Raw genomic sequence first — 18,863 nt, forward strand, 5'->3', positions numbered from 1 at the left:
CCCCTGAAAGCAACATGTTTTCAAACACCTCTAGACATTACAAATGTGGGTCCCGTTGTCTGGAATAGCCTATGTCTCCTCTGTTCAGATAACTCTTTCAAGACTCTTTCAGCTCAGGGTCACCTCCTCCAGGAAGTCTTCCCCAGTTTGGAAGGCTTCTGTGCTGCTAGAAAATCTGAGCCTCTCTTGGTTATTGGTATTTATTATACTGTATTTTGATTTTTTGTTTACCCCCTCCAAGCTGTGTCTCTTCCACCAGACTGGGAGGACCACTCTTCTCTTTTATATATCTATGGGGCTGACCCATAGGAGACACTCAAAATATAAAGTTTGGTGGAAGCAAAATGAATGAATGAATAAGAAATACAATTAACTTATACACTTAGGCACTCAAGCAATTACTCCCGGAAGTAAATGGTGACTAAGGAAAGTTGGAAGCTATTGGAACACAACATTTAAGATTCTAAAGTAAAGACAAATCATCTCCAAGCACACACCAGGACCGCAAACAGAAGCAATAAGGATTACAATAAAATGCATTTACCTGTTTTCTTTTCCCATGCTCAACGTAAGTGCCTCAAAACCATGTCTTTTTTTCTTACTCAATAGGAACTCAATAAAAGTTGACTTCTTGATTCTCCTAGGTGAGGAATATAAGCATCTATAAAATGAAACTCTGCCATGTCAATGGAATAAACTCTGTTTTCTACCCTGTAGGTAAGTTGTTTTTTTTCCAAAATCTGCTGCCAGAACCACTGAATAATTTCAGCAGTAGCATATACTGTGAGCCAGGTGCTCTCCCAGGCAGCGAGAGAGGCAAAAATTGACTAAGACAAGATTTTTTCCCTCGAAGGGTGTGAAGACCAATTTAAACTAAGCAGTAGACTCCAGGACAGAGATCAGTCTCTGATGCTCACCATTGTATTTTAGAATCTAGCACCAGGGGCAGCAAAATTTTTTTATAAAGAGACAGATTAAGAAAAATTTTGGTAGCACAACATTGTAAATGCAATCAACAGCGCATATACGTGAATGTGGTTCTAGTTTGCTAATGCTGCCGGAATGCAAAACACCAGAGATGGATTGGCTTTTATAAAAGGGGGTTTATTTGGTTACAAAGTTACAGTCTTAAGGCCGTAAAGTGTCCTAGGTAACACATCGACAATCGGGTACCTTCACTGGCAGATGGCCAATGGCGTCCAGAAAACCTCTGTTTAGCTGAGAAGGCACGTGGCTGGCGCCTGCTCCACAGTTCTGGTTTCAAAATGGCTTTCTCCCAGGACGTTCCTCTCCAGGCTGCAGTCCCTCAAAAATATCATTCTTAGTTGCTCTTGGGGTGTTTGTCCTCTCTTAGCTTCTCCGGAGCAAAAGTCTGCTTTCAAAGGCCATCTCCAAAATGTCTCTGTAAGCAGCAGCTACTCTAACAGCTCCTGTGCTTTCTTCAAAGTGTCCCTCTTGGCTGTAGCAAGCTCGCTCCTTCTGTCTGAGCTTTTATAGGGCTCCAGTAAACTAATCATGGCCCATGCTGAATGGGCGTGGCCATGCCTCCATGGAAATTATCCAATCAGAGTTATCACCTATAGTTGGGTGGGTCGCATCTCCATGGAAACACTCAATAAAAGAATTACAATCTAATCAACACTAATAAGTTGCCCACACAAGATTACATCAAAGATAATGGCATTTTGGGGGACATAATACATTCAAACCAGCACAGGGGTTAAAATGGGAAATTTTATGTTGTACATATGTTACTAGAATAAAAAATTTTTTGAAAATAGGACTTTACAACCCAAGCAGTAAACACTAATGTAAACCATGGACTATAGCTAATAATGCAAATATTAAAATGTCCTTTCATCAATTGTAACAAATGTACCACATTAATGCAAGGTGTTACTAACAGGGTAGTTATGGGATCTCTGTATTTTATGCATTATTTTTCTATAACTTCAAAGAGGAAGGAAGGAAAGAAGGTAGAAAGGAAGGTAGGGAGGAAGGGAGAGAGGGAGGGAAGGAGGAAGGAAGAAAGATTTTGGGCTTTGCAAGCCATGTGGTCCCTGTAAAAACTACTCAACTCTGCCATCATAGTGTAAAAGCAGCCACAGACATACTTTAATGAATGGCATTGCTAGTTCTAATAAAGTTTATTTACAGAAACAGGTAGCACTCTGGATTTGGCCTGCCAACCATAGTTTGGTAACTTCTGATCTAGCACAATGCCTGGCATATAGTAGGTGCTCAATATTTGTTGAATGAATGAATGGATAAATATATGAGTGGAGGAAGGTCTTACTAAGGTCACAGCGTAGTGATAGTTTTTAAGGCCCCAGTGTACTGCCTTTAGACATTAACTACAGAGATAGCAATAAATATCTACCGGCCAGAAATAAGCTTTATAGAAATTATCCAACAAATTTTTGATTGCCACTCCAACTGGTGTGTGTGGATGGAAAATGTACAAACCATTAAGAGCTTTCAGAACTGAGATGTGAATTAGACAAGTGTTTTAAAGAATAATTTTTTTCAAACTGGATTGTGAATCATTAGTGAGTTGTGGCATGCATTTTCTCAAAGATGAGTAAGAGATGAATAGAGAAAAAAACAGGGAACGTATCAGAGTGTATCACATGTGTAAGCATAAGTTTTGTTTTGAGGAAACTCTTTTGATTATAAGACACTTGTATGTGTGAGCATACTGGGTGTGAGGTTGTACTGGTTTGGATGTATTATGGCCCCCAAAACACCATTATCTTTGATGCAATCTTGTGGGGGCAGATTAGTTAATCTTTTTGATTAAAGTGTGACCTTTTGATTGGATGTTTCCATGGAGATATGACCCACCCAACTGTGGGTGATGACTTTGATTGGATAGTTTCCATGGAGGTGTTACCCCATCCATTCAGGGTGGGTGTTAATTGGATCACCGAAGTCATATAAAGGAATTCACAGACAGGGGACTCAGAGCAACTGAGAGTGACATTTTGAAGAGTGGCTGCAGCTAGAAGAGGACAAAAAGCCCCAAGAGCAACACTTTGGAGAACGCCACTTTGAAATGCAACCTAGGGGCAAGCAGACACCAGCCATGTGCCTTCCGAGCTAACAGAGGGTTTCCGGATGCCAATGACTTTTCTCCAGTGAAGGTACCCTATTGTTGATGCCTTACCTTGGACGCTTTATGGCCTTAAGACTGTAACTTTGTAAACAAATAAACCCCCTTTATAAAAGCCAATCCATTTCTGGTGTTTTGCATAACAGCAGCATTGGCTAACTGGAACAGAGATAAAATGTATTTTCAGAAAAGTTTAAAAAACACCATCTATTGTAATCTCATTCTTGGGGAAATTCAGTGCAGTTGCATGTTTAAAGGGGATTGACTTTGAACAAAAAAGATATAGTTGGTGAGGGCAAGTGCCTGGTTCAAATCTTGGTTCTGCCTTGGGCAAGTTACTTAGCCTCTCTGTGCCTCAGTTTCTTCATCTGTTAAATGAGAAAGCTAATGATACCTACTGCATAGGATTGTTACTAGAATTAAGTGAGTTATTATGTGTGAAGTGCTTAGAGCAATACCTAGCACATAGTAGAAATGTTAGCTATTATTATTCTGTCACTAACTAGCAATGTGACTGAGAAGGTCACCTAACTTTTCTGGGCTTCATCTGGGTCAGTAATAACCTCTTAAGGCCCTCCTGGCTCCAACATTCCTAGGGGAGGAGAGTCCCCAGCATTGACCTTGAGGAATGAAATAGCCCAATGTAAATCATCCATCTTCTTCAACTGACACCTCTGAGATCTCAGTGAGGAAGCCCATTCCAGTGAAACCTTCTGTAAACTAACTTGTTATTATCTCTTAAATTCCATGCAGAGGTGAATTCAGGGTGGTGAAAGATTGACCAAATCAAGGCAAGTGCCCTGTTTTTCCATCCAACAGACCCTCATGACTAGGACTGGCTTCCTGTCTTTCCCATTGTCCCATATTTTATTGCATATGCTGGGATAACCACAGCCAGGGGTGAACAGGAAATCTGTTCCCATGTATTTAAATCTTTTTTTATTTCCAATGTTCCTGACTTTGAAGTACAGTATGAGGCCACCCTGCAGTTGGTCCAGTATTGTCACAAGATACCTTTCACTGTAGAATTGAAAGCCTCATCCAGCACCTACGATTATGACAGGAAAAAAAAAATTCCATTTACTTTCACACAAATTAGTAAAATAAATAAATAAATAAATTGAAAAATAGGTGAGGTTATGACTGACTGTTCAAAGATAAATAAAAATAGCCAATAATAATCCGTTCAGTTTCACTCATAATTAAAGAAACGGAAATCAAAACACTGAAATATCTTTTTATCACCTTTAAAAAAGTAAACTAATCAAAATTAGAAAATAGTCAATATTGGCAAGGATGTTGGGAAACAGGCACTCGCATGCTTTATTGGTTATAGTTTAAATTGGTGAAACCTCTTTGGAGGGCAATTCAGCAATATCTATCAAAACATTAAGTGCACATGACCTTTGACCAATTTTGGACCTATCAAGGCATTCAACCACCTATATACTGACTTCTTACATGAGAAAAATAAAGCCCTATGTGTTTAATTTCTTATAGTCTTTTAAACTTATGAAATCATAATCAAGTATTCTGTTATTTGTAGCCAATACATTAACAAATCTTAAAAAAAAAACAAATAGAGGTGAAAGAGGACATCCTTACCTTACACTGACTTTAACATGAAGGTTTCTGACATTTCCCCATTAAGCATGATATTGACTTTGAGGCTGAATTGCATCTTTTTTTAAAATTGTGTTACAGAATTCATAATTTACTTATTTTTTGTTAAGAGTTTTTATCAAAAATGGATGCTAAATTTTATCTAATAGGTTTCAGCATCTGTGGTGGTGATCTTTCAATTTTTCTCTTTTAATCTATTAATATAATGAATTACATTAATAGATTTGCTTATAATAAACCATCCTTACATTCTTGCTATAAACTTCACTTAATTGTGATGCAATATTCTTTTTTTATTTTGATTTTTTTATTGAGATTGTTCACATACCATACAATTATCCAAAGATCCAAAGTGTACAATCAATTGCCCATAGTACCATCATACAGCTGTGCATCCATCACCACAGGTTTTTTTTTTTTTCCATTTTTAGAACATTTTCATTACTCCAGAAAAGAAATAAAGACACACAAAAAAAGGAAATTCAAATCCTCCCATTCCCCTAACCACCCTCCCTCCATTATTGATTCATAGTATTGGTATAGTACCAATACTGATGAAAGAATGTTAAAATACTACTGACTGTAGTATATAGTTTGCAATAAGTATGTATTTTTTCCTATATGCCCCTCTATTATTAACTTCTAGTTATAGTGTCATAAATATGTTCTAGTTCATGAGAGAGATTTCTAATATTTGTACAGTTAATCACGGACATTGTCCACCACAAGATTCACTGTTTTATAAATTCCCATCTTTGAATCTCTAACTTTCCTTCTGGTGACATACGTGACTCTGAACTTCCCCTTTCCACCACTTCACATACTGTTCAGCACTGTTAGTTATTCTCACAATGTGCTACCATCACCTCTGTCCATTTCCAAACGTTTAAGTTCACCCTAGTTGAATATTCGCTCACAATAAGCAACCGCTCCCCATTCTTTAGCCTTGTTCTATATCCTGATAACTTACATTTCATGTCTATGAGTTTACATATTACAATTAGTTCATATCAGTGAGACCCTGCAATATTTGTCCTTACGTGTCTGTGTTATTTCACTCAATATAGTGCCCTCAAGGTTTCTTCATCAACCCATTTTTTTAAGACATGCAATATTCTTTTGATGTGCTGCTGGGATTCTGTTAATATTTTACTTAAGATTTCTGAAACAGTATTCATAAATGAAATTCATGTTACTTTTCTTTCTTTTCCCCTTTCCAGTGAACTATTTTTGTTGGATTTTGGATTGATATATTATTATTGCCTTAATTTAAAAAGAATTCCAACTACTGAGGTATTTACATTTAAACGACCATATTTTTAAATTTCTATGTTTTATTTGTACCTTTTCGAATTCACCTGTCAGTTTTTCAGTTATGTTTTACCATTTTATTTATCTCTGTAATTATTTTGAACACAATTATTTTGTAGTCTTTTTCAAATTTTCTATCATCTCAAGTTCTGAAGGGGCTAATGCTCCTCTTTATTACATTTACTGGTCCAATCCCTCGTGTGGTTCATTTCCTAGTTTGGCTTATAATTTATTATAGGCTCATCTTCAGGGGGAGTTGTTTATTCCATGACAGATCAGAATAAACAATTGGGTTTTGCATTTGCTTCTGACAGGGCCAACAGGATTCACCACTTTGGAACAGCTTTTACATTTCTTCCTTGACTTCAAGGTTCCCTTACCACATAGATAGTGTAAACCAGGACCTCACAACTATGGGGGGCATAGGTTGGCTAGGTAGGTTTCAATTTCTCATGGCAGACATTTGTTTTAATTCATCCAGAGTCCCAGAATCCACAGTCTTCCTTGCTGTTACCCTGGGCTCATGAAGCAGGTTTTTTTCCCCCATATTCCTGTCACTAAGAGGCAGCCTTTCCAGGGTCCCAGCTTCAGTCAGGGGTTCTCAGCCGCAGATCTCTGCCTGTCTAGAACCATGATCTGAGCAGGTACTGACTCCCAGTCTTTAGCTGTTTGGGCCAGTAGTCACATCAGACACCCCCATGTGCCTTTGCGTTCCCTCTTCATGTCTGGCACCTGGAGATACGCTTTTCTTTCTTTCAGTTGTTGGTTTATTTTATTCAGCATTTCTGCATTTGCAACAAGGAGTCCCTGACTTCTTGGTCTGTCATGTCCCCAGAAGTTGAATCCTTTGTACTTTCCTGTCTTTTAAAAATGCTTTCCAGAGTAAGCACAGGGTTCTATGGAAACTAGGTAGAAAGGGTGTCCAACCCAGATGTGGGAGTACAAAGAAGACTAAGAAGACTTCCTGGAGGAGAAATCACCTATTCTGAGACTTGGAGACTGAGCACACATTAGCCCAGTAAAATAGTGTGTATGTGTGGTGCAATGAGGATGGCAGGTTGGAGGAAGAGGTGGAGTGATGTTTGCAGGCAGAAGACAGAGCATGTGGGAAGATCCTAGGGATAGAGGTGGGGACTGAGTGTAGACAGACAGCATGTCACATTCTGAGAACCACAAGTTCCCAGAACTGCAAAGAGTTGGTGAGCACAGAGTAAGATAAGAGGTTGGTGAGATAAGCAGAAGCCAGTTCATGAAGGGCCTTAGGTGCCAGGTTAAGATCACTGGACCTTCTCCTGAGAACAGTCGGGAGCCAAAGAAGGGTTTGACACAGAGGGTGGAATTGTCAAGTTTAAAAGAAAAACAAGTTTAATGATGTGATACACACACACAAACACACACACACACACACACACACACACACATACACACAGAGTCAGAAATTGCTGAAACAACTTTGCAGATGAGGTGACAATCCTGAAGACCATTCATGTGCTTGCCTTGGCACTCCAGAATTACGCTGAATTCTTACCCAAAGGATCAGGAGGTAGCACAGTGGTGCCCAGTCCAGTGCCCCAAACTCCCAAAATTTTACCCATCTGCTTTGGGGAGAGTGGGTGAGTACTCCATCCATTCAACTTGCAGACATTTTGGAAATACACAGTTCTTTCAAGAAGGTTTCACACATCACCCATCCCTCCCTCCCCACCAGCCCTCCAAACTCTGCCATAACTATCTCTAATGTAAGGAACAGCAGTTGAAGCTTGAAAAGTACCCACAGCCAAGGGAGAGGGGATATTTTTAGAAAAAAATTTCTCATTGCCTATTGGTCTTTTAGACTCTGTCTTTCAGGCCAGTGTTGAAGTTATCTGGCTGGATTCATGAGGAAAGGAAGAAGGTGATCTAAGAACAGCTAGCAGTAGCCATGGTGATATTCTTTAGTACTGCTTGTACTAATCTCCCCAAGGTGTGATCGCTGGCGTTGGTTGGGCTTGATGTAGAATTCATTCAAACCCTGCCTGGCCACTTTTACTGGCTGTGGAATTTGGGCAGGTCACAAAGGGAAGATAATGGAAGGTTGTGAGTTTCATGAACTGTAAAGAACCACCAGGGTGCTCAGTTTCTTTCTCTCTAAAATAGGGATCGTAATACCGGGCCTAACTTCACAGGAGGCGAGGGTTAACAGTAAACAGGCTTTGTAAACTGAAGTGCCCACTCCAGCATTTCGTCATCATTCTCCTTTGTTCCTTGCTACTCAGGGAGAAAGGCAACAATGCATTAGTTCATTATAAAACTGGGTTAGTTGTTTTAATCTGTGCAAGCCGGGAAAGTGAAAAAGGCCGGCGTTGTGTCTCGATTTATATTTTCCTCTGGGGGACAAAACAGGTAGCCCCTGGAATTCCGCCGCTTGTAAAACGCGCGGCTGAACAGGCACGGAAGAAGAGCAGCGACTTAACCCCTTCCATTCCGCCGGCCTAGACTGACTTTTAAAGGCGTTCTCCAGGCTCCCGTCTCCAGCCGCCTTAGTTCGCTCCAGTAGCTAAATCCTGTCGCGCTCGGCCACCTTCCTGTTATACTGTCCCGTCCTCAGTTTCTGAGGGTCACTGGGCAGACCGTCTGCGGCGGACCTTGGTTCCGCCCCTCTAAACCACACGGTCCTCCTTAAGCAGCTTCCCAGGCCGAGAGAAGAGGCGGGCGTTTTGTTCTTATAAGGGGGAAAAAGTTTCTGTGACATCCAGGAAATGAGTAACTCGGAAGCCTTTAGAGAGCTGCTGAAGGCGGCAAGAAGGCGGGAACCGACCGGAGTATCACCGCCCCCATCCATCTAATTGCCCGGCTCGCTGCACCCCGCGGCCGCCCGCCTGCCAACCGCTGCGTCCCGGCCCGTCCGCCCCGCGCGCACAGCCTCGACGCGCGCGGCTTCTTCGCGGCGGGGAGCGGAGGCGAAGGCTAAACGTAAGTTTTGGGCCAGCAGCCGCGAAGCAAGGCTTCTACCCTGGGATCTCAAGTGTTGGAAGAAGGGCGCGCTGGAGAAGCGGGGGAATAGGTGGAGCTGCGCACGAGATGGCGGCTTGGAGCCGAGGCGCGGGGGGCGCGGGCGCCTGCTTGACCCAGCAGCTTGGGGACTGACTTTGGAGACACCCTCCCCCGCTTAAGAGCCCCTGCAACAGGCCGGGTGCACTATTTTCTCTCGTCCGCTCTTCTCCGCCCGCCGCGCAGGGTGATGCACTCTAGTCTCTCTGCTCCAGTTGGAGTCGCGGAGACTGAGGGGCGCTTCCCGGCAGCCGGCGTGCGGGGCACAGCTTCTTTCCGACGGGCGCCGAGCAGAGCTTCGGAGCCCTAAGTGGAACCACGTGTTTTTCCTAGTGCCCTGACCATCCGTTACTTTTGACCGTCTGCAGATGTTACTGTAGATAGAAAGGCCGAATCGCTCGGCTCCTTAGTCTCTTTCCCTCCCCTCCTCGGAGGAAGCAGTAGGAGTGACGTTTTTTCTTCTTAGTTTAAGGTAGTGAATCTATGGGGTTGCTTGGGGCCGGATCAAGTCCCCGCCACTTCCTCTTTCAGGGCTGTTAGTGGAGGAGACCCCACGCGGGGCAGAACTTTCTCTTGGGGCTGCAAATAGTCTGCTCTGTGACCCATAACCCGGTCCCCGTTCCTCTAGTCAAGGGACTCCAGCCCCAGGGCCAGGCCGCTGACCGAGAAGGGAACACATTTTACTGACTCAACGCTTGTACTATACGTTGCCTTTTGCCCCTCTGCAGGGTGTGAGAGCGGCCCCCATTATTCCCCCGCCACTGCCCCCACCACATACTGGCAGCAGCCTGGACTCATGTCTTTTGCATCTAAATCAATTTTGGGTCGGGTTTTATTTCTTATTCCTCTTTTGGGTTTGACTCAGAGCCCTCCCCTTTTACAAACCAGTTCTGTCTCGGAAAAGGAGCCAGCTAAAGCTAATCCGTGGCTGGTACAGTAGCAGACCCAGGTTAACAGCGAAAATGGCGTGGCAGACACAGGTAGAATCACTGTCATTCACCTGCTTGCTAATATAATGAGCGGCTCCTTCCAGCCCACCAGCCTACTGTGCCCCCGTGGCTTTCATTGCTAATTTCCCTGTGTGTGGCTGCTGCTCCGGGCCATTCTGCCCTTGTGTTTTCCACTTGTGGGTAATCATTAAGTGGTTTTACTGACTCTCCACTTTCCCTGGGTGGATGGAAAGGCTTTTGTTCTGGTGTCATCCTCTAGCTGTTGTTTTTCAAAGATGCAGCAATTTCAAGCTCTGGCTTTCAGAGAGCAAGGAGCTGAACTCTTAATCCCATCCTAGCAGAAGTTTACCTTGCCAGGAACACTCTCCCCTCCTGCAGCACCCAGGAGGGAAACAAAGAGGAGGGTGTGTGGGTGAACTTTTTCTCAGAGGGCAGGAAGGGGGAGGAACTTCTGGGTAGAGGCTTTTGGCAGAATTGTCTACCTGAGAGGGTACTGCCTGGGTGGTTTTGTATTTTTTCCCTTGGGCCCTCTGGGGCCCATAAACAGCAGGAAGGTGGGGGTTCTGTCTGATGAAGAGCGTGCAGTCTCGGGAGGAGACAGTGAGGGCACCCCATGCATGGAGCTCCGGACGAGCAGGGCTGGGTGGTTGAACCACAGCTGCCCGGTTCTTATGCCACTTCTTGTGAGGGACATCAGAATTTGTCCTGGGGAGAGGAATGGAAAGCACGTCTTGTGAGGGAGACGGGAATGAACTGGCAATATAGACTGTGGCCCTCAGTTATCTCAGAGTATCTCAAGGCCTCAAGTTTATCTCTTGAGAAAAGGAGACTAGTCAGGAGAAGCAGGGGGCCCGTGTCAGTGAAGGGTAAGAAGGGACTTTCCAACACCCAGAGCTTCCCCAGTAGGTAACACGCTGTCAGCAGGGACAGGGGCCATCAACAAGTAGGAAGAAGGTGCCTCCAGGGTCTAAGCGTCAGTGGTGCCATGTTTGGGGTTGAGAGTCCTCTCAATGGGGCCAGGGTGATGTGGCAGCTTGCGGGGTTTGGGGGAAAAGCTTTAATCAGAAGTGTATCCTGGGGAAGAAGCAAGTGCTTAAGGTGTGCTGGGGAGCCGAGAAGAGGGACGTTATGGCTGAGACCAGTCCCTCCCAGGCACCCCTCTAATCCTGGCTACCTGGGTTGGGGGACATACCCCTGGGGCTGCTCCTAGCCTATAAGGTGCCTTGCATGAATTAGGATAAGATGCTTCCTCTGGGCAAGGGGATGGCATCCTGGTGCCATTTAGAAAAAAAGTTGCTCTCTGGATAGACATAGCCAAAGCACATAGCTGGGCAAGCGGCATGTGGTTGGATTCATCCTCAACCTTTAACCAGGTGCCCTTGCACAGTACACAGCCTGGACAACTATTCACAGTGGCCCTGAAAACTAATAGTTATTGAGAGCTTAACATTTGCGAGGCTTTTTTTTTTCTTCCCAAAAACACTTCATCTGTATTACTTCATTTAACCCTTGCACTAATCCCATGAGGTGGGTATTATCGTCTCCATTTTACAGATGATGAAACTGAGACACAGAGAAATATTCAGGGCCCTAGTGGCTGAATCTCAATCACTGAACAGTCACAGAGCAAGAAGCCGACTGAGCTTAAAAAGGTAGTTTGATTGCGGACCCTGGTGGGAAAAAGGGAAAAGGAGTTGCCTTTTTCTTTCTTTGTTAAGGGAGAAAATACCTGCTGTCAGCCTGGGTGGAGGAAGGATGGAAAGCTTATCTGGCAGGACAAAGGAAAGAGGCAAGCCCAGCCTTGGTGGTTGATGGGAAGGCCTGAGCTAAGCCACGAATGACTCTCATTAATCTCTGGGTGGTGTGAGGTGGCAGATCCAGTTTAGGGCCTGGCATGGGGATGATGAGTAAGTGCCACCTGGGTGTGGTGTGGCAAGAAAGGGCCCTGAGCCAGGCAGACACCTCCCACAGCAGTGGACTGAGGTGGGGAGTGTCCACACCTGCTGTCCCGACACTTCCCCCATCCCCATCCCTGTCCAAGCCCTGTTCACCTGCAGAAGCCCTTCCTAAGTTCATCCAGGAAACCTTTCCCAAAACTCCATTTCACAGCTTCATATAGATAACCATGTATCTTCCATGCTGTACATTTTGGCACTAAATTAGCTGGAACTGAGCGTTTTACTACATACTGTCTGTAGACACTTTAAACAAAAACAGCTTCTCAGCCAATGGTGATGTCAAGATGTCTTCTGGGAGGGGCCAGCTGGAACCCAGCAGATTTCCCAGAGTGTGGTGTTTACCTGGATGGCGTCAGCTGTTCCAGATGCTGTGCCCGCTCAGATATCCCATTACCACAGTTTCCAGAGTAATTGGACTCAGGGCTACTAAAGCACCCTTAGAAAGCTCCCAGAAGTGAATGTACAAATCAGAATGTCAGTATACTAATTTGCAAGGAAACTTGGTGACCATCTTGTGAACTGGATGTCTTTTCCCTGCTTCCTGGGCAAACCACATGGAAAGCCAAAGATCAGAAGGTGGCTTGTGCTTGGCAAGGCTGGAGTGAGAGCACGGAGGGGCATGGTGTTTAATATCAGGAGGCTCTGCTGTCCTCTGGGGCCTCTCAATGGTGGAAGGGTACCTGCCAGGTGCCCCAGGTACCTGGGTCAGCCTAGCTGCATGCATCTTCTTGGCCAATGCCTCAAGGGCAGTATTTACCTCGTAGGATTTCTCCCTTACCTGTTTTGTAATTTGGCAACTTTTAAAAATTTTTCTTATTTGTTTAGTGCTTTACAAGCATTAGCTCCAATATATGCTTTGTTTAGGTAGGCTAATGACTTAAGTTAGGTTATTGTCTCATTTGGCTGGCCTAGGGGTCTTTTTACAGTAACCTGGGTCATTCCTGTTCTGATCTATTTTATGTTGATTTCAACCTTTGCTTCATTTCTAAGGGTCTCCTCTGTTATCTCATGTGTGACTTCACTATTGGTGGTTCCTTAGTTGCTAAATGTTTATAGGTGCATTTTCTACAGCAAGATTGTGACTATCTGGGTTTAGAACCTACCTAGAGTTATAGAATTGAGTGGGCTAGTGAAGAAGCTTAGAAAGCATCTAGCCCCACCTCCCCATTTTACAGATGAGGAGACTGAGATATGGAGATCCGCCTTAGGTTACAAATGGCCCCCCAGGGATGTTCATCCCCTAAACCCTGGAACCTGTGAATATGTTGCCTTATCTGGCATAAGGGACTTTGCAGATGTGATAAAGTTAATGATCTTGAGATGGGGAAATTATCAGGCAGGCCCAGTGCCATCACAAGGGCCTCCGTAAGAGGGAGGCAGTAGAGATAGTCTGAAAAAGATGTGACCACTGAAGCAGAGACTGGAGTGATGATGCTTTGAGGATGAAGAAAGAGGGCCTTGAACCAAGGGTTGCAGCAGCCTCTAAGCAACTGGAAAAGGCAAGAAAATGGATCCCCCCACCCCCCACCCCGGAGCCAACAGAAGAAACACAGCTCTGCTGACAACTTGATTTTAGGACTCAAACCCTCCAGAACTCTTAAGATAATAAATTTATTTGTTTAAGCCACTATATATGTGGTATTTGTTGTAGCAGCAACAGGAAACTTAAAACACAGCAAGTTAGTGGCAGGTGTCAGTGGGGAAGTGAGAACCAAAGGCTTCAAATTCTTAAACAGGCCAGGAAGAGGGGAATAATTGGTGCAGAAAGGGGCAGCTGAAGGACCCCCAAGATTGTGCAGCCTCAGGAGGAAACCCCAATGGGTGGTGGACCATAAGTATAAACCCCAGACCTCTAGCCATAACTTCAGGACCATCTCCCCTGCCCCAACTCACACTTTCTGCTCAATCCAGGTTGGTTGTTAATTCTCCCAATTTCTTGGGAGCTTCTTGCAACCTTAGCTGGAGGGAAGTTTCCCTGGGAATCTTAGCCACAGCCCATCTCAGTAGAGACCACATCTTTTGTTATAATACACCTTCAGATTCCGAAGACCATGTGGCATTTGCTGGTGGTGTTTGTTAGAATGAGCAAGATCACAGTTTGGCCAGTGGTGCCCACTGTGGTTTATATGGGTGGACTCAAGTCTTACATGGGGGGTTGAGTTCTAAAGTCAGCACGTGGAACAAAAATTGCATAAAGTCTAAATTACTCTGGAAAATTCAGTAGGCAAGTACCACACTGAGACAAACATACTATCTATCAATAAATTAATTATAGTTTGTGTTTTGTCCAGTGTTGGAATACATTGCTGTTTCTCTTCAGGTTACATTACATTCAGGGACCCTGGCACATGAAAAATACATACCTTTAAACAGTGGCTCTATACTCAATGGGACAAGAAGCCTGCACCACGAGAAGCAAAATGGAAACCTAGACCAAGCCAGCTGGGAGAACAGATCCATGTCTCCCATCTCATATTCAGTCTGTTGTTTGCACTCACGAAGTGACTGACAGATGGCAATGGGATGATTTCAATATCCCCTCTCTCCCTATCACCCTCTCTTCTTCCTCTCCTCCTCACCCTCTTCCTCTTTTCCTTACTTCATTTTTTTCCCCCAGCCACAGAAAGTTGAATCTGTATTAGTTAAATAACTCTGTTATTCAATTTCAGGATTCAAGGGCCAGGTTACAAGGTTAAATGTTGAATGCAAGTCAAGAGGATATGTGAAGTCAACAGGGAGCCAAGCACAAAGTAAAGAAATATGGTCCCTAATTGGCAGTGATGTCCAGGGCAATGGAAGGGCCTGGGCTGGCCAATTACTGCTGCCCGTGCAAGCCTGGGGACAAAGCAGTCCTGAGGCAGTGTTTGCTTTGCCTACCTAAGGCCACCTGCCCTGCCCAGCTGATCTCTGGATTTAAAGGGCTCTCTCTGGTCTCTGTCCTCATGGCTCATCAACTCAAGATGCCTTGGAGCCAAGAGAAGTGTCACCTGTATGGGCTTTGGGTCAGGCAGACTTGGATTGCTTTCTGGCTCCACTGCTCAGTAGTTGGGTGTTCCTGGACAAGTGCCATGATTATTCTAAGCCTCAGTTTCATCACCAATAAAATGGGGCTGTTGTGAGGGTTAAGCCAAATGATGCATATAAAGTGCTTAGAGCAGTACCTGGCTAATTATTAGGTGGCATGGTATTAGCTCTTAAGTGGGGTAGAGGTCAATTGGGGGTCTGCATTCCCTGCTGAATTGGGAACCCAGCTTCCCCATCAGTGCCACTGCTGCCTCCTCTGAGGTCTGGACAAACGACAGGGATGTAGGGACCCGGACTGACCCAGATGATGAGAAGGAGACCCTCACAGTGACTTGTGTGGTCTTTCCAGAGCTGCAGACAGAGTTGTTCGTCCTATCCTTTTGGTCAACTCTGGGAGAGGGAAAGTCAATTTGAGACGTGGCATGTAATAGGCATCCCAAGGGGAGAGGAGGGTGAGAAGGTTTTCTGGGAAGGGAAAGGGTTCATTTGGGAGTGTCCAAGAGGTAGATAGGATCCTGCTAAGCGGTTTGGCACCTGTGATGTTTTTCCATGGAAAGCATAGCCCCCCTCCATCCGCGTGGCCCACCCCGTGACATCAGCAGGATGGAAGCGCCTTGCAGGTGACATCACTGTTGCCCAAGGCAACATCTCTACCATAAGATAGACAGGGAGGAGCAAGGAGACACCAACCCCAACTGTAAGACCCATGTGGAAGGGAAGGAGCATAGAAGGCGGAACATCCACAGGTGTGTTTCTCAGAGGATCGGGAGAGGATGGGCTATGGAGGGCTGGGGGGCATGGGGAGGGGCTCCAGTTTCAGGTCTGTGTGCCAGTTGGGGGTGGGTCATCAGGCCTTGGCTTTGCCCAGAGGGAAAAGAGCACAGTGCTGGCAGCTGCCATCTCCTTCCATTCTCTGAGCTGCACTTGGAGCAAAAAGCATGACTCCCTTTGGGGGTTTCTGGGGGCCTTCGCAGCTCTGCACCTCTGTTCTGCAGCCCGAGTCTGTGACCACAGGGTACGGAAAGGGCAGCCTGGATTAAGTGATGGGAAGATTAGAAAAGTGGCTTTTCCTTCCTCTTCACCCTCTCCCCCAAAAGAAAATAGGAAACAAAGATTCCCACATCCTTATTATTGGTACTGATTTTAAAAGAGAAGCTTCGCTAATTTATTGAACGAATATTTATCATGTATCTATAATACGCAGAGCACTGTGCTAGGAATCCAGTGGCCTGGTGGAGCTTTATAATCTGCTCTGGAGAGGAAGAATGTACGGAATCCTTTGCCCCAAGCCTTAGTATAGACTGGAAATAGAAACACGTCACAATTCCCCTCTCACCCAGCTCCAGCCATCCCCGTGGGCTCCTGGATGGGTCACGTTAATCCTGTGGAATCCCTTCCTCTCTAGTAGTTCAGAGAGTCGGAGGTCTGTGAGATATGCCTGATATTTGGGGTGTAAGAGAGAACAGCCGTGGGTGTCCACTGTGCCCACCTTAGGAAGACCCTCGGGCAGAGTGGTTAAAGCTGAACTTGCTGGGAGATTTTGATGCTCTTCATTTGGCAACCTGTGGCTTCAACTATGTATTGTGAGGCGATGCCTACTGCTCTCCTCTTCAAGACATTCCTAAGCAGAGACTGTCAGATGCCAACACAAGAGATACAAGATGTAGGAAAGGGAGAACTTCCCACCCTGAAGAAGGCTGTAAGACCAGATGACGTGGAAGGTCCCTCTCTAAAGAGGTTTAGGAAAAGAACTGGAGCTTCTCTGCCTGGCATTAGGGTTTCTCAACAGGGAATGGTGCTGAAATCTCCTTGCCTTTCAACTTTAAGGCATCTCATTGAAGCATTTGCCTCATGCAACTGGGCATAACTTCAGATGCTTTAACATAATTTCCCTGACGTCCGACATACCAGTGGCTAAAGTAATTGCCCTTTTTAATTTTTTATGAACATAGCATTCTCAGGGTTATAGGTGAAAACTAAAGTATTGTTAGCAGAGAAGATTATTTGCAAACTATGATTCTATTTACTAATCTAGCCCTGAATCAATTGTCATGATCTTTTGTTCATAAAAGGAGAATAATGTCTTTAAATAATAATTGTTTCACTAACTGAGCACCTACTCTGAGCAAAGCCCCTTCCTAGGGGTTGTCTGTATATTTATTTCTCGTCCTCATCCTACCCCTTGAAGGCAAGTATTATCGCAGTTTTACAGTTGAAGAAACAGGCTCAGCCAGGGACTTACCCAGAGTCACAGAGCTGGTGAAAACAGCAGAGGTGGGACTTGAACCCAGATCTGTTGCTTCCCAGCGCCTTAGACTCTTTCTGCCACACCAGGCCTCTATCTGGCTGCCATGGCCAAGTGAGTGTGAAGGTAGCATCAAGAATCCCACAAAGTTTGAGTGTCATAGTTGAGAAGACAATAGGCAGACCCTTACCCTCCAGACCTGAGCTGTCTGGCCTCTTCCTTCTATGACTCTCTTTATGATATGTGTACACAGGGCTCAGTTTCTCTGTCTGTTTAGTGGGAATAATAACAGCCAGCACCAGATAATATTCAAAGCACTTTGAGATCCTCGGATGGAAGTCCCTAGAAAAAAATACAAAGCCCACAATTACCAGATGACTCACTCCCCAGGTGAATAACACAGTGGGACACTTGCTGCCTGGAGAAGGGGGCCAGGTTCTCCTTCTAGCTCAGTTTTGAAGCTACCCTGGGTTGCTGCTCCTTTCTATTATTTCCCTTAAGCCTATGAAAAGGGAGCCTCCTACCTGAATCTGATCAAAAGGGGAGGGCATTGTCATAATTTTGGCCCTGCCTGTTGTTGCAAAACCATGTGCTCATAAAACACTGTTCTCATGGGAGCCTGTTTCAATAGCCTTCTTAGCAGCAGCCAGGGGACCCGCCTGAAGTTCATGAAAGGGTCCTTTGTTTTCCGAGATTTTGTTCCAGAGTCACTAAGAAGGCAGGACTGCAGCACGCCTGGGCTGGAGGGGGAAAGGAGCAGGGGATGCCTGGGCCCCATCCATGTGTGCTGCCCCAAAAGCCCCCCATGCAACCACACCACTTCCACCCTGAGGCCTCAGCCCTGCACAGTGTCAAAAGATCCCCCACTCCCTTTGCCTAATCAGTCTCAGAGTAGGTCTCCCCGTTTCTTTAGGCTGAAAAGCCATCTCAGATACCCCAGGTCACACTCAGTGAATCTCTGGGTGGAGAGCCTCAGAAGTTCATTAAGTCCAATTCCCTGCTTCATGCCCAGATTTTACCTAAATTGTCACCTACCATTGAAAGTCACATAGACCTGGGTTTGAATCCCAGCTCTGAAACTTAAGCGCTCTGATCTTAGGTGAGTGGCTTCACCTCTTTATGCCTCGGTTTCCTTATCTATAAAATGGGAATAGTGCTTGCCTCAGTGGTGTATTGTGAGGATGGAACAAGGTGATACATGTGAATGGATGGTGAAATAGGATGGTTTTGCACCATTCCTAAGCCTCAGTAAGTGTGGTGTGTTGGCTGGTATTTACTAAACCCTCCCATCGTCATGCAGACGGTGGCAGTGCCACGCACGTTGGCCAGTTTTCTCTGGAAAGTGGAATTGCCTGTCACTCTGCCAAGGGCTAAGACTTCTCTCTGCACCTTCCCTTACCTAACTTCTTTTGAACCCCGTAAACCCCATTTATGTCCCATTTCTAGAAAGCTCTCGAACAAAAATTTGGGTGCCAAGGAAAGAGGCAGCAGGGGACAGCTGTAGGTCAGATAAACTTATGTCGGGGTTCATTCCTGAGTCATTTACTTGGTGAACTTTGTCAGCGAGTCGGCCTGTAGTTAGATGAAGGCTGGTCCAGACGGAGAGTGGC

General features: G+C 45.1%; 1 protein-coding gene across 3 annotated transcripts in view; it reads left to right on the top strand.

The window, feature by feature from the left end:
• Window positions 1-8,722: 8,722 nt before the first annotated feature.
• LOC119510371 (inositol 1,4,5-trisphosphate receptor interacting protein) overlaps window positions 8,723-18,863 on the top strand; it is a 33,018-nt gene continuing 22,877 nt past the window's right edge. For 2 of the 3 annotated variants that reach the window (XM_037804652.1, XM_037804651.1), the window contains exon 1: window positions 8,723-8,998. The gene's annotated coding sequence lies outside the window, so the exon portion shown is untranslated. The remainder of the gene's footprint in view (window positions 8,999-18,863) is intronic. The other variant, XM_037804650.1, reaches the window with a different exon arrangement.

This window comes from Choloepus didactylus, chromosome 15 (assembly GCF_015220235.1).
Source record: "Choloepus didactylus isolate mChoDid1 chromosome 15, mChoDid1.pri, whole genome shotgun sequence".
Lineage (NCBI taxonomy): Eukaryota > Metazoa > Chordata > Mammalia > Pilosa > Megalonychidae > Choloepus > Choloepus didactylus.